Below are 13,641 nucleotides of genomic sequence, written 5' to 3'. Positions count from 1 at the left end.
AATAGCTTCAAAGAATTAGCCTATTTACTGTTACTGATTATGTAACACATCATTTTTGACAGCCATAACACTACTTCCTGGAATTATGAGAACACATTGTTCTTAACTGGCAATTGGTGGAAGAAGTATCAAAACAATCTTCTAAGAAAATAATATATGATAAGTTTAAAACAATTTAATGTTCCTTATATCAAATGCTATCTAAATATATTTCGATAATCTAGAGGATACAGTGGCAGAGAATATTTTTAGAAAGAATAAAGTGACTTAATGTAGATCTTTAGTTTCAATGAAGTCAAATCTTTAGTAAATTACCAAATGTGTAAATTCTGATATGAGTTTGCAACCAAACAGGGGGATCAGAAGATAAAGGGTAAGAGACATTACCTGTTAAAAGGGGTTTAATTTTATGATCTAAAATTTTTCAGTGTTCACTTGGAATTTCTTAATCCTGTTCTGTTACCCAAATTTTAGAAAATTAAATAGAATATCAAAAATGTGCTTTTTTCTCTTAAGAACTTGAAAGCTCCCTTATTTCCCTCCTTTTCTTCATCATCGAAGTTATTCAAACAATAATCTATACTTTCCCACCCATTTTGTTATGACTTGTTTATTTTTGTCACTATTACAATTTGGCATATAGTATTACTACAAGTATTAGCTAGAGTAGAATAAGCTTTGCTGCAGGAATAAATAAATTCCTAAACTGTAATGGATTCTCTCTTTCTCTCTCTCTCTTCCCCATCTACATGCGCACGTGCACGCAAACACACACGTACAATGTATTTCTTGCCTGCAGAAAATCTGCTGCAAGTCCAGTGGCTCTGCAGAGTGATTCTCTTTAAATGAGACTGAGAACTGGTTCCATGTAGTGGCCCCAGAATCTCAATATACAGCCACCACACCCACAGTGGTTGGAAAAGAGCAAGCTAGAGGACTGTGCAGCACATTTTCTTTGCCTGAACCCAGAAGTGATACATTGAAGTTATTTCTGCTTAGAGTGCATTGGTCATAACTAACTACATGGCTTTGCCTTTCTCCAAGAGGTTTGGTAAGTACAGTGTTCTACAAATTCAGAAAAAAAAAAAATCAGGTATAGGGAAGTTTTAGTAATGTTTGCCATACCACTTCATTGAAATCACCCCGTTTATTTTTAAATATAACAATACTTTCCTGATGCTTTATATTTACTAATTTTATTAGCGTTTTCTTCTTGCATTATTTCTGTTTCAAATTTTGGACACCCTCAGAACTCCTTTTTAACCCTTGGCCAAGGTTACAGGCATCTTTAAAAACAAAACAAAACAAAACAAAATAAAATAAAACAGAAAGTTACCTTGGCTTCTGTGGCCTGCCTCTCATGGAATTCATCTCAATTCCTTTTCTGACCTGTCATTCTTTCTAAACCTACTGACTCTGATTTGGTGTCTCTAGCTGCTGTGGAGAACTGAGGCTATCTACCCTCATAATCAGAAGGGACAATGAGAATAGAAACCACACTTCACTATATTAACAGCAATTTGCTAGTTTACTCTCTTTATTAGCATTACTTTACTTTCTCTGGAGACTCTTACCCAGGCACATAATTTACTTGTTTATTACAAGAACCTCCTGAAAGATCCATCAACTTTACAATGGAAAGCATAAATATTTTGAGCCCTAAGATTCTTTGAATCCCTTTCCTCAAAATTGTTTCCAGCAGTCCTGTAATATTGTATTGATTCTTACCCAGTCCTAATCAAGACCCTGCATTGAAAGATATACCTTAAACAAAATTTCTCATTGTCAATAAATTCTGACCTCACCTTCTCCTGCTTCTAGATGCTCCCAAAGCTCTGTGAAGGTGAGCTCTTCTTTACATAGTAAGCAATAAATACAGCTTTGCTTTATCAGTAGATCATGTTGGCAATATTTGGGGAGCCAGGAAACTATGTATTTCTTATCTGGTTTCTGTCTTTTTGCCTCATTGATTTAGATTGAATCTTTGTTTAAAAATTGTTAAAATAACTTTAATTTCACTGCTAATTCCATCTATTATTATTATTAGTTTTATCATCTTCATCACCGTTTTTGACTCTACACTTTTTAGCCAAGAATCAGTCTATTTCAACCTCTATCGTTCAAAAATCTAGCGCTCAGAACTCAAACCTACGTTCCTCTATAACTGCTTTTTCAAGAGGACAGGACAGACCATTTATTTGCATTAATAATCTCACATTTCTCCAAGTTATCTGTAGTGGGTTGAATAGTGTCTCCCCAAAACTCATCTCTACCTGGAACCTCAGAATGCCAATTTATTTGGAAATAAATTTTTTGAAGATAGTTAATGATTAAGAGGAGATCAAACTGGATTAGGATAGGTCTTAAAATCCAGTGACTGATGTGATTACAAAAAGAGAGGAAGACCCACAGAGACACAGAGGAAAAACAAAGAAGGTGATGTGAAGACAAAGGCAGAGATTGGAGGGATCCATCGATAAGCCATGGAACAACAAGGATTGCCCGGAGCCACCCAAAGCTAGGAAGAGGCTAATAATTTTTTCCCCTAGAGCCTTAAGAAGTTTCATGGACCTGCTGACCCCTTGATTTGAGACTTCTGATCTCCGGAACAGTGGGAGAATAAATTGTCATTGTTTTAGCCCACCAACTTTGTGGTAATTGACTTGGGCAGCCCTGAGAAACTAATGAAGCTCTTTACCTAAACTAGAAAACATGGAATCACCTTTCATTTCTTTCTCTTCTTTGTCCATTCCCATCCCTACTTACTTCAGGGCAAACAAATTGCTGCCACATTGTATAAATTTTACTTCTTAGTGGTATCCTTTTCTTAGGCTCTGCCTTTTACTACATTCTTCATAGCTCTGTTGGATTAAATCATAGTATTCCTCTTACCATTTTACCATAAGTAAAAATTTCAAAAACTTCCCGTGGTTCTCCTCTGCTTATGAGTTAAATAAAAATTATTTAGCTTGATATTCAAGATCTTTGAATGACCCAGCAATATTTCTAACTATTCTAATCTAAGATCCATTTTTTTGTTTGTTTGTTTCCTTTTCCACGAGTATTCTACACTCTACTACAATTTGTGGAAATATAATATCCACATTCATTTATTTCTGGTTTTTCCAACCTACAATATCAGCTCATTAAAAAAAATCAAGTAGCTTATTAACCTTTAAATTAGTTATATTTTGCCTTGTAATATATTTATATGTGTTCCCCTTGTCCTGTTCAAGTAGATTATAATTTCTCTGCAAACAATTCTATGTTTTTATTTACCCTTATTTGTTGTGCATATAGCAGGCTTGTGAATTAAGTTGACATTTGTTGAATTAACTTGAATTTGTTAACTGATTCAGAACTGATAAATATAAAGACTATATAAGCCTGAACACCTGGTGAGGGAGGAGCAGAGAAGGAGTGAGGGGAGGTGGCATGATTAGCAAACCACTGAGGTCAGTCAATCTCATTTAAGGCACACACATGAGAGAGCGAACATGTTTTCAATGCTTACTTTTTTTTTCTTAAGTAAGCTAAGATGACCTCATTTTTACTTGCATAACCTATTAATTCTTATAGATATGAAGTAACATTTTAAAAAGATATTATGTCAGTTTTACAACTATGTAGCTGTTGGGTTCCATATCATTATTTTGTTGAATTCAAAGAAAAATAGTATCTAGAGCAAGAGAAGTGTGTGGAAAAATCTGTGCTTCAGTAGAAAACTACATTGTGGAGAGTCTGGAGGACGCCCTTCAGGTTATCTGATTCTACAAAAACTATGAAAGCTATTTTACAACTCCATAAATTGTAGATAACTGATTGCAATGTGAAATAATTTTTGTCTATATATATGCAAATTCTGTCCTGTCCAATAGAGGTTCAATTGACAGTCCTCCACTATCTTAGGAAAAAAACAAATTTGCCTCCATTTGCACAAACATTTCAGTATTCCTGATCTATAAATGTGTCCCATTCTTTGGATTTTCTTTTGAACCAGTTTTAATAGCTGCCTGATTTCCTCATTGATTATGAGTTTAATAAGATCTTTAACATGTACTTATTTTTATATTTGTATGAGACTTGTGATTTTACCCTTGTTTGAAAATTAACTTTTAACAGAAATGGGTTTTTGTTTCATTCTTCTTGGTGGTGTTATGAATTCTGGCTCCCATACTGTTAGTAGGGCATTGGAAAAACTGGAAATAACAAGAAAAGAGTCACGAAAATAGGAAGAAAACTTCAAAATCTTCCATACAATGAATGTTTGAAAAACTGGGAAAATTTAGGTTGAGGAAGAGAAATCTGAAAGAAAAATGATCGTTGTTCTCAAAAAACCTAAAGAGCTACCATGTGTAAAAGTGATTGATCAGGTTTTATGTTTTCAGTGGACGAATCTGAAAAATTAGATAAAATTTACTGAGAGGTCAATTTTGACTCATAAATCCAAACTTGCCAATAATTAGAACTATATAGAAATGGCTTAGTCAGCTTTGAGATGGAGGAGTTTCCTTTTGAAATTTTCCTTCGAGATTTCCTTCTCTCCCAGGATGTTCACGTAGAGTTTGGACAAAATCTTATTAGGATTCTTTTACTATTGATTAAATTATTGGTTATATAATTGGACTAGATGCCTGTGGAGGATTTCAACCCAGAGTTACTAATTTCATAATGCAATTCAATTCTGGTTGTGTATGTGGATTGGCGCTCCTAGAACACTGGCACCATCCTAAATGTGCTCTCCGAAAGTTACTGTATTCTTCTTTCTGTAACAAGATGTTAAAATGAGGCTCTTCTTATTGTCTGGGAGTATTGGCTCCGGCCCCAAAGCTAAAAACAAGGCATACGAACCCTCGATGTGGACAATTTAAGGTTGTCGCTTGTAAAGTGTGGAGTACTTGTCCGCTTGCCAGAAACATAGAAATATATCTCCACATGCAGCTGGGTGCTCATGAAGCTACAGAAACTCAGTCCTTTTCTCTAAACACAGCGGCAAAGGACTTGGGAGTTTGTGATCCCTGGGGCTTTGGGGTGGGTGGTTGGTTGTGACAGTGGTGATTGATTTTTCCCTGGGAGAGTCAAAGTCTAGGATTGGTGTTACTTGAAAATCAGAGCAAAGATTACAGCTTTCAGGGGAATGGCCAGTCCTTAAAGAATTTGGTGGGCAAAGAAGTGTAATATTTCCCAAAGCCAGAGGCAATAGCTTGGAAGGGAGCCAGGTATGAGTCATGGGGAGAGAACGTTACACCAGCGACTGCTCCTCTGTGAATACGGTTGGGGCAAGAGCTGAGTGGCAATTGTAAAGAAAATGTGAGCCAAAAAATTCACTTCTTGAGTTAGGAAACAGTACAGTGTTAGAGAAGGGAGGTGGAGAGGGAAAAAGAGAGTTTCCAAATCCAATAGAAGAGAAACATTAGTTGGGCATTTGCCATGACAGAAGGCCCAGATTCCATATTGCAAGAGCATCCGTCCCTTAAGAACATGTCCTTTCACTCTCATTCCTCTCTCTTCCCTCAGCCTAGGGAGCCATCGGCAGTATGGTGAGAGGGGAAAGGATAATGGGGGAGCAAGCGGGGGAAAGAGGGAGGCAGTCTACTCTCCCCTATGTTAAACTGCAGAATTCATGGGCTGAGTCTGAGCTGGGACAGAAAGAAGCTTTCAGAAACTGAAATTATGACATTAGGTTGGAGTGACATTATAATAACTAAAAATGAGATTGTACTAATATCTAAAAGGCCCTGGAAGTCTGGGGCCTTCACAACAATATATTGTGCAGAAGCAGGAGGGAAGACTCCAAAAGGCTGGGCTCTAGAGGTGAGAGGGGGTAGAAAAAGTGTTTTCGGCTTGCACCCCATCAAGTGCAGCTAATTTTTTTTTTTAGTGAGCATTTTCTAGAATTTTAATTTTTTTTTGAAAAAAATTATGAAATTCAGTAAGTTTCCCATGTACAAATGCAGCTAACTTTATGAACCTGCCTCAGCTGTCACAGTAAACTTTCCTTCTAAACATGTTACTCATTCCTGGTCACTCTTCACAATTTTGAGTAGATCTGGTGATAAAATGGCCCATTCTGTGATTGAGATTTTATATTATTCAGTTAACCAAGAGATCACTGATTTAAATTGCTGAAGAAATTCTTTTCGTGGCCTAGTAAGATAGGAAAGTTTTCCCTCTTTTCTGTCTTTGTGTTTTGAAATGGAAAATGTAATAGATTTTGGCTATCAGCTATTCGAGAATATTAGTTTATCATTTATCTGCTACATCGATGTGTGTCTGGAGGATTTTTTCTCCTCCTTGACCACATCTTTCACCAGTGACACCCCACTCTCTAGTCACTTCCATCTTGGGACACAAACAAGGGGTTGAGAAGACAAAGTGAATATTACAGAAAGAATATTTTTAAAAATAAATGAAGGTGGAGGAAGAAAAAAACACTTGGTTAGCATAATACTGGTACCACACGTGGCAGAAGGTGTTTTAGCCAGAGGTTAAATTTTACATTTAAAATCTGATTTTTTAAAAAATAGTCCATCTAGATGATAGATGATTTTGATAATCTCGGTTCTAAATTCTCCTCTTCCTCCTCCTCCACCCTGGGAGGTTGGAGCAAAAAGAGGGGAAGGGATGGCTAAAGGCCGGGAGTGCTGCTTATAAAGAGATTGGGAGAATTGGAGAACGGGTGAGAAAAGAAATAGAAAGGGAGAGTCAGGGGAGTATTTATTATAACTTGCACCTTTAGAATAGAGATTCCATGTCTGGAAACTGAACTAGGAACAATGTGGAAAGAAACTAGAGCGCTCAAAAAATCTCTGCCCCTTTGGACTTTGTATGGGTTGAAATATCTATCTGCTGTCCTCCTTGACCCATCTCTAATTCAATCTCCACACTGCAATATCTTCTTAAAATGCCGTTGAAATTAAGTCATTCTTTCTACTTCTTTCCCTTAGAACAAGGTTCAAATACTACAGGAGGCATAAAAACCTTGTTTCCTTCTCTATCTTTAATGTTGACACCTCCTCTTGTATAGGAACAAAGAATGCCTTTGTCTCAATAACTTCAATAAGCCATACTCCCTCTTGCCTCCAGGTCTTAACACATACTCTATTTTTTTTTTTTTTCTGATTAGAATTTTCTATCTTCTCATATATTTGATTATCTCCTGTAAATTTTTGATATTGCTGCTTAGAAGTATCTCCCTCTAAGAAAGCCTTCCCTGGCCCCAATCTAGGTTAAGTTTCATTTCTGTGTTCTACAGATGCCTGTTCTTTTTCTCTAATAGAATTTGGTACATTATGCTAAAGGGACTTGTGCATATGTCTGAGTCTTCTACCTACCCTCAGGCTCTATAAGAGCAGAGAACTTTTTGTCACTAATTATTCCTTAGTACTGTGGGGGAGGAACAAACTTTCCTCTACCCTCAAGACTCTTCTGGCTAGTCTAATAATCAAATAGACATGAGACAGATTAGTGAGAAAAAATAACCAAATTTAATACAAACATATGTATGGGAACACTGTAAACATGAGAGAGTCAGAGACCCCACGTGCACAAGAGGTTCACAGATAGAAAAAGAACATGGGTACATAAGGCATTCTGAGCTAGGAATGAGGTAAGTTGCTTTTTGGGAGCTTCAAAGTGTCATTGCAGGGTGATAAGAGCAGATGCTTAGTCAATAGAAGTTCGTCCTATCCCATAGATGGGTCAAAAGAGGTTATCTCTGATAATTGCTTATTATGGGCAAGGCCTTCTAGCTACTTAAGGGAGGGGCAGAAGTTTCTCTTGAGCCTGCAGCTAAAGTTGCCTTTAGCTCAAAACAATCTGCACAGGGCAGAGGGACATCTTGGGGTGACTTGTTCTGAATTCCTATAGTACTTAGCATATACCTGGCACTTACTAGGTACTCAATATACCATCAAGAATGCTTGAATATTAGAGTTTACTAAAAGAAACAGCATTTGTAAGTTGGGATCCAATTCCAGTGGGGAGAGGATTTTCTCCACACCAACAAACAATTCTCGGACACCAGCGGGGTGTCAGAGAATACAACTCAATTCTGAAACTATCTACCTGCAGATAGAAACCTATTCTACAGGCTAAGGGGTTATCATTCAAGACTACAACCCTTTCCACCCCCCACACACACCCTTCAGATGCCAGTCTTACCCTCAGGCTATTAACTGTGCTGCTGACTGACTGAATGCAGATTGGAGGTTCTGAAGACCCTGTCCTTGAACTTCATTCGAAAGTCTAAGTTCTGCCCGACTGACTATAAATCAGAGGTTCCTTTGACCCCCTCTTTGGGTTCAATTAATTTCCTAGCGCAGATTACAAAACTCAGAGAAACATGTGGCTTAATTAGATTACCAATTTATTGCAAAAGGATATAACTCAGGAACAGCCAGATGGAAGAGATGTGTGGGCAAGGTATGTGGGAAGGGGCACAGTGTGTGCCAGGTGTGCCACACTCCCTGTTTCTCCATGTGCTCACCAACCCAGAAGCTCTTCAAACCCTGTCCTCTTGGGTTTTTATAAAGGCTCCGTGCATAGGCATGATTGATTAAATCATTGACTATCGTCTGTTGGTTTAACCTCCAGCCCCTCTCCTGTCCTTGGAGATCCAGGGGTGGGACTGAAAGTTTCAAACCTCTATTAAGTGTTTGGGTCTCCTAGTAACCAGCTTTCATCTTTAGGTGCTCCCCAAATTCACCTCATTAATATAATAAAAAGCACATTTATTTCTCTCAACACTCAGAAAATCTGAAGCGTTTTTGGTAGCTATGTGAGCCAGGAACTATGGATGAAGACCAAATCAATGTTGAAATTTGATTGTTGAAACTAAAATCAAGATTCATGATTCTTGTCTTCTGAAATAGAATTAGTGTCAGTTTTCCAACAATTCTTCTGCAATCCTGGGTCTCAGTTTCCATTTGATCAAATACAAGGACCTTCATCTGTGTTCCTGCAGTTGCTTATATTTATCTCTTACAGACTTCTATGTTTTATTATAAAAATTTAGTTATGAGTCTTCTATCACCAGACTGTCAAACATAAGCTACAACACGTATTCTTCATTTTGGTATTGGGATAGTCACATAGTAGATGTTCAATAAGTGCTTGCTAATATTAAACGAACCTCCTACATAAAAGAATCCTTTCAGAAAACTGGTCCCTCTAACTTCTATCAGAACATATTTTTATTTTGATAAAACTCTTATGAACCAGCTCAACAAAATATATAAAGTGAGAATTAAATTTTAGTCTATCAATCTTATTATATAATATTAGCAATACCTTGTCTTTTGTATACCTTCTTATTAATGAGAAAGAAAAGATGTGAAAAATTATTAATAACACTTAAAATATTTTTGCTCTCTTAATATATGTCTAATGAGCAATAATACTTTTATTAGCACGTAAAAAAGATTGTTAAATTTGTATGGGTTTATTAGTATATATTTTAAATAAAATAAGTTTAACATCAAAAATTTAAACACTATTATTGTTTTCCTACGTTACCATGCATCTGGTAACAGGGAACATTATGGCTTGATGATATACATTTTCTATTTAAAATCTATTAGATTTTGGATGCATTCATAGGATTTGGTCTGTTAACATTTAATTTGATGCCATGAGTTTCAAAAGAGACATATTTTAAATTTTCTCTTATTCAGTGAGTGGAGCCTACCAGTTGTTGAAAAATTATTCTTATTTGAGCAAAAATATTCTTGGTAGTTTTTATATGGGAATGGAGGAAATAATAAAATGTGAGAGACTTCTATCTACATACTTGTTATATGTACTTTCAAGGAGTATTTCCTAGTAGTTTCATCATATAATTGTGTATATTTTAATTTTCGCTTCTAATACAACTATATCCATAAATTAATATGGCTAATTTTGCTTTTAACAAATGTCTATCCAAAAGTATTTTGTTATACTCAAAAGAGTCTTTGGGATATCAGTCATGTTTACCAACAGGGCTGACATTGCTCAAAACTTACTTTTCAAAGCCTATTATGTATGTATTAAAACATATGTTTGGATATTATTTCACATGTATATGCATTTTTTTAGCAAACGTTTAATGAACATCTTCCATACAGATGACTTTGTGACACAACTCCTGTCTCAAGAATCTAAGGATTAGGGTAGGTGGTAAAGACATATAAATAGATAAATGCAACACAATGTGGTAATTGAAGTGATGGAGACGTTCCCAAACTCTCATTGGCTCTCAGAGGAGAGGCATCTACTCAACACGGGAGTTTACAGAAAGTTTCCAGAGGCAGATGGTGTCTAAGCTATGACTTAACATATAAATGGACATGAGCCAGGGAGAAAAAAATATAAATAAAAGAATGAGGGCGAGAAGGAACCTGATATATGGGAAAAAATACTTGCAGATTGATATCGCTAGAACCTAATGCCAAAATAGCAATGTTGAGAGGTGAAGGAGAAATGGTAGACAATCTGATCATGGAGATGATGCCACATTATTTTGTAGTGATGGAGAAAAGCTGAAGAATTTTAAGAAGGGAATGACATGGTCAGATTTGGAAAGATGAAGTGTGAATTTGAGAAAGATAAGGCCAGAAAGAACAAGACCAATTAAGAGGCAGCTAAAATAGCTTAGGCAAAGATAATGAAGGCCTTAAATAGAACAATAATAGTAGGGCCAGATGAGAGGGGATGAATTGGAAAAATACTTAAAAAGATCAACTTGGCAGAATCTGAGCTATGAGAGAGAAAGGAGAAATTGAGAATGACTAGACTCTAGCTTGGGTGATAAACCAGCTGCAATTATTGTACAAGAATCAGAAAACCCATTTCAAATGGGCTTAAAAAGAATGAGATTAATATGAAACTAGAGTTAGTGAATTTAGCTAGATCAACAAGATCAATAACAATAATTTGTATTATTTTTATTTACTGGAAACATGCAACTGGATAAAGAAGTAAAAATATATAATTTCACTTATAATAGCATTCAAAACCAGGAAATATTTAGTGGCAAATTTTATAAAATATGGATAAAACCTGTAGACTGAAAACTACCAAACATTGCTGAGAATAACTAAAGACCTAAATAGATGGAGGGACATTATATACTCATGAATTGGAAGATTTATATTATTAAGGTATCAATTTCTCCAAATATAATTTATTAAGATAAGAAGTAAAATTTCACAAACCCTGAAATTAAACATGATCAATCAGACTTCATTAAAATTAAAACATGTTCTCTTTGAAAGATACCATTGAGCAATTGAAAAGCTAATCACACAATGGGAGAAATTGTTCTCAATATTTCTAACAAAAGACATATCTAGAGTGCATAGTGAGCTCATAATTTAATAGAACAAACAGCCCACGGGGATTAGAAATCACAAATTTGTTGTATTAGTTTTGCTATTGCTGCTAGAACCCTAGCAAATAGCTAAAAAAAAAAAAAAAGAGTGGGTGATTTAAATAACAGATGTTTATTTTCTCACAGTTCTGGATTTTAGAAGTCCAATATCGAGGTGTGGGCAGGTTCCTTAGGTCTCTCTCCTTGGCTTGCAGATGGCCACCTTCTTACTGTCTTCATATGGAATCCCCTTGTGCATGTTTCTGGTATCTTTAAGTGTGTCCAAAGTTCCTCTTCTTATAAGGACACCAGTCATGTTGGATTAGGGCCCCCCACTAAAAAATCTTCTTTTAACTTAATCACCCCTTTAAAGATCGTATCCCCAAATATAGTTACATTCCGAGGTACTAGAGTGTGAATTCTTGGGGGTAGGGAACAATGCAGCCCATATCATTTCAGAAAGAAAGAGTTATAAATAGCCAATAAGAATGTGAAAGATGACCAACATCAGTCATTAGAGAAATGCATATTAAAACCACAATAAGATATCACTACACACTCACTAAAATGCCTAAAATTAAAAATATTGACAATACCAATTATACAGTGATTGGAACTCTCATACACTGATGATAAAATTATAAAATGGTACAACCACTCAGAAAAACTGGTGATATCTTAAAAAGTTAAAATTTACATCTGTCTTGGAACCTAGCAATTCCACTCGAACGTGTTTACCCAATAGAAATGAACATGCATGCCCTCATGAGAATTTTACAAGAATGTTCCATGGCAGTTTAATAATGCAAACAAAACAAAACAAAACAAAACAAAAAAAACAAAAAACAACTAGGCACTTTCAAAATGTCCATCGATTGGTGAATACATAAACAAGAATGGTCTAGCGATACAACAGTATGCCTATCAGTAACAAAAAGTGATGTTACTGCTACTCATAACACTATGAAAGAATGATAGAAACATCAAGAAGAGTGACTAAAGTCATGAACAAAAGAGTACATATTATATTATTTTACTTATATAAAATTCTAGAAAATGCAAACTAATCCATGTGACAAAAAGCAGGTCAGTGATTACCTGGGGATGGGTAAAGGGAGGTATGGACCACAAAACGGCACAAAGAAAATGGCACCTTTGGAGATAATTGAAATGTCTTGTATCATCAGTGTATACATTTGGCAAAACTGACCAAATTGTATGCTTAAAATGAATGAATTAATTGTACGTAATTATACTTCAATGAACTTTTTAAATTAGAAAGCAATCTGCAATGAACTCAATCTTCAACTCATTCCATTCTAGCTTCTGTCATTACCTTACCACTAAAACTGCTTTCATCAAAGTCACCATAGTAGAGATTCTCAAGGCCTCATCTTGGGTTCTTTTCTTTTCCCGATCTGCTGTTGTTCCTCAGGACCTAGTACCGTGCCTGATACTCATAGTTAATATTTGTTGGAAAAAAAAAAAAGAATACTGAAAATACAAGCTCAGAATATAACTGTATCATGATTATAATTCACAGTCTGGAAAGGAATATCTTTCTTAGATGTTAACAATGGCACTTTAAATCAAGTAACTACTTCAAATCAATTTCTCTGTTCCCTCATTCTAAAAATGATTTTGGCCAGCATACTCAAAACAAATATATCCATTATATTGTAATTCTGTTTTATGATTCCTTTTGTGTTAAGATGACAATAAATATCAAATAAATGACAGAGATATTTTTGAGCCATATTAGGCTATTTTCAGAGCCTATGTACTTACTAATGACATATTATTTTTAGAGGAAAACAGAAGTTGTGGTTTATTATTCTTAAAAACCCAACTTGTTTGTCTGTATTGTTCAAACTAGCTATATTTTTCTTGAGAAGAAAAATAGGAGGCATATGACTTTAAACAATTTTTAAAATTTGATGTCTAATTCCCAACAACAATTCTAAAAAAAGTGGACAGTAATATTTTAAATTCATATATACATGATGGTAGCTCTCCTTTTAAAATATGTGTAATGGTTACCATAGTAACAGATGGCAGCTTCTCCTCTATGTGCCTCCTGGTGTTACCAATGTGAATAACAAGTGTCAGAAAGGCAAAGAACAAATCCATAGCGAAACATCGTAAGTTTTAATTATAATGTTTTCAATTTACATTTAAATATAGAATATATTAATATTCATTATTATATTACTATATAATAATAAAGGAAATATTTTCTTTTATATCTAGAAAATAATAATATTAATGTAAACACAATTTAAATATGAATA

The sequence above is a fragment of the Pteropus alecto genome, unplaced genomic scaffold (assembly GCF_000325575.1).
Source record: "Pteropus alecto unplaced genomic scaffold, ASM32557v1 scaffold166, whole genome shotgun sequence".
NCBI lineage: Eukaryota > Metazoa > Chordata > Mammalia > Chiroptera > Pteropodidae > Pteropus > Pteropus alecto.
This window is presented reverse-complemented; position numbering follows the sequence as displayed.